The 3,369-nt window shown below is 35.1% G+C and overlaps 1 protein-coding gene across 1 annotated transcript in view; it reads left to right on the top strand.

The window, feature by feature from the left end:
• Positions 1–3,369, top strand: part of GLT6D1 (glycosyltransferase 6 domain containing 1) — a 32,014-nt gene that overhangs the window by 25,467 nt on the left and 3,178 nt on the right. The window lies entirely within an intron of this gene.

The raw sequence follows: 3,369 nt of genomic DNA, 5'->3' as shown, positions 1-3,369 counted from the left end.
GATTACAGGTACCTGCCACCACACCTGGCTAATTTTTGTATTTTTAGTAGAGACAGGGTTTCACCATGTTGGCCAGGCTGGTCTTGAACTCCTGACCACAGGTGATCCACCTGCCTCAGCGTCCCGAGTATCTTTTTATATGTTTACCATTCATTCATATTTCATCTTTCGTGTAGTTTTTTTTTGTTTGTTGTTTTGTTTTTGTTTTTATTTTCTTTTTGTTTTTGTTTTTTTCTGAGATGAAGTCTAGCTCTGTTGTCCAGGCTGGAGTGCAGTGGCACGATTTCAGTTCACTGCAAGCTCTGCCTCCCAGGTTCACACCATTCTCTTGCCTCAGCCTCCCAAGTAGCTGGGACTACAGGCGCCCGCCACCATGCCTGGCTAATTTTTTATGTATTTAGTAGAGACGCGGTTTCACGGTGTTGGCCAGGATGGTCTTGATCTCCCGATCTCGTGATCCGCCCGCCTCGGCCTCCTGAAGTGCTGGGATTATAGGCATGAGCCACCGCGCCCAGCCCAAAATATGTTCTTTGATCATTTTTTCTAAATTCTAAAATTAGAAATCAGTAACAGAAAGTAATTTGGGTAATTTACAGATGTGTGGACATTTAACAATTCACTCCTAAATACTCAAAAAGGAATCACAAGAGAAATTAAAAAATATTTTAATGTGATTGAAAATAAAAACACTACATGCCAAACTTATGGGGTGCAGCAAAAGCAGTGCTTACTGAGAAATTTATAGCTATAAATGCCTACATTAAAATGAAAGATCCCAAGTCAATAACCTGCTAATTTTAAAATTTTTTTGTAGAGATGAGGTCTTGCTATTTTGACCAGGCTGGTCTTAGGCTTTATACATTAAGGAAAATGTATACATTAAGAAAATCAGAAAAGAAGAACCAAATAAAACTAAAGCAAGCACAGTAAAAAAAGAGGAGCAAATCAATTAAATAGAAAATAGAAGAATAATAGAGAAAGTTAACAAAACCAAAATTGGTTTTTTGAAAAGATAAAGAAATTTGCCAAAAGTATAACTTGATTGACCTAGATAAAAAGGGAGAACTGAAATTACTAGAATCAGGAGTGAAAGAGGGGACATGACCACCAACCTCCAGAAATAATAAGGATTATGAGGGAATACTGTGATTAATTATATGCCAACAAATTAAATAACCTGTGTGAAATGAAGAAATTCCTAGAAAGACTAAAGAAGAAAAGGAAAATTTGAATGAGCTATAATAAGTAGATACTTTGAATTAGTAATAAAAATCTTTCTACAAAGAAAAGCCCAGAAATACAAAATGTCATTGGTAAACTATGTCAAATGCTAAAGAAGAATTAATACCAATCTTTCACAAGCTCTTCAAAATATTAAAAGAGAAAGGAGTATTTTTCAACTCATTCTAGACCAGTATTACCCTAATATCAAAACCAGACAAAGGTATCACAAGAAAACTACAGACCAATATCCCATATGAATATAAATGCAAGACTTTTCAGCAAAATACTATTATAGAAAAACTGAATTCAGCAACATGTAAAAAACGATTATACACCATAAACTACATAGTGGGATTTATTCCAGGAATTCAGGTTGGTTCAATGTATGAAAATCCATTTATGTAATACACTGTATTAATAGAATACAGAATATAAAACCCACAGGATCATCTCAATAGATGCAGAAAAAGCTTTGACAAAATTCAACACTTAAAATAATAAGCACCCAACAAACTAGAAATGGAAGGGAACTTCCTCAACCTGATGAATCAAAAGTACAACAACAATAAAAAAATAGGTAAAGTGGACTTCATCAAAACTAAAACTTCCATGAATCAAAGGACATTATCAAGAAAATGAAAAGACAACCCACAGAATGGGAAAAGCATTTGCAATTCACATCTGATAAGGGCCTAATATCCAGAATATATAAATAACTCTTATAATTAAACAACAAAATGACAAATAGTGATTTAAAATGGGCAAAGGAGCTGAATAGCCATTTCTCCAAAGAAGATATACTAATGGCCAATAAGCACATGAAAAGATGCTCAACAGTATTAGCTATTAGGGAAATGCAAATTAAGGTCACACTGAGATAGCACTTCACACTCTATGATGTATAAACATGTGTAAAGTAGGATGGCTGGAATAAAAAAGATAACAAAAAAGTGTTGGCGAGGATGTGGAGAAATTTGAAATTTCATCTACTTTTGGTGGGAATGTAAAATGGTGCAGCCTTTATGGGAGACAGTTTGTCAGTTCCTCAAAAAGTTAACCATAGAATTATCATATGACCCAGCAGTTCTACCTCTAGATATATACACAAGAGAATTAAAGGCATATCTTCACACAAAAAACTCATGTATGAATTTTGATAGCAGTATTATTCATAATAGCCAAAAGTGTTAATAACTCAAATGTTCTTCAACTAATGAACGGATAAACAAAATGTGGTCTAGCCATCCAATGGAATATTATTCAGCCATATTTCCAGAACAGGGAAATCTACAGAGACAGAAAGTAGATGAGTTGTTGCAGGGATTGTAGGGAGAAGGGAATGGGGAGTGACTCCTTTTCAGTAGTGATATATTAAAGTATTTCATTTTCTTTGGAGAAACTGGAGATAGCATTGTGTTTTAAATATTACTTTCTGCATGTTCATTGTTCATAGTAAGGAGATTACTTTTTTAATGTGTTGACCTTGTATCCTGAAGCTTTGCTGAGTTCACTTGTTAGTTCTAGGAGATTTTGGTTGTTTTTAGATTCCTTAGGATTTTCTATGTAGACAATTATGTAATCTGCAAATAGGGACAGTGTTATTTTTTTCCTTTCCAATCTGATGGCTTTTATTTCATTTTCTTGCCTTATTGCAGTGGCTAGAACTGTCATTACTATGTTGGAGTTGCCACGTTCCTCATTGTAGGGAGAAAGCATTCAGTCTTTCACTATGAAGTGTGTGAGCTAGAGGACATTTGTAGATGTTCTTTATCAAGTTGAGGGCATTCCCCTCTATTACTTTTTTTTCTGGGAGCTTTTATCATGAATCGACATTGAACTTCGTAGGGTGTTTTTTCCAAGTTGAGCATGTGATTGATCTTCTCTATCTTTCAATATAGTGGTTTACATTCATTGATTTTCAGATGTTTAATAGCCTGTCTTAAATCCTGCTGTGGTCTTGTTGTATTGAAGGCAAATCGGATGGCTCTCTCCCTTTTTGGACTCATCTCTCATTTCTGCTGCATTGCACTGATGGGCCTAAAGCATGAGGGAGAAGCTGAAAAAAAAAGAGCATCCCCAGAAACTTGTAGGAAAAGGGGAGAGAGAAAAAGAAAGCAGAGAAGGAGGGAAAAATAAAGGCATTGC

This window comes from Mandrillus leucophaeus, unplaced genomic scaffold (genome assembly GCF_000951045.1).
Source record: "Mandrillus leucophaeus isolate KB7577 unplaced genomic scaffold, Mleu.le_1.0 Scaffold28, whole genome shotgun sequence".
NCBI classification, from domain to species: domain Eukaryota; kingdom Metazoa; phylum Chordata; class Mammalia; order Primates; family Cercopithecidae; genus Mandrillus; species Mandrillus leucophaeus.
The sequence above is the reverse complement of the archived record's forward strand: the minus strand, read 5'-3'. Positions and strand labels throughout refer to the sequence as shown.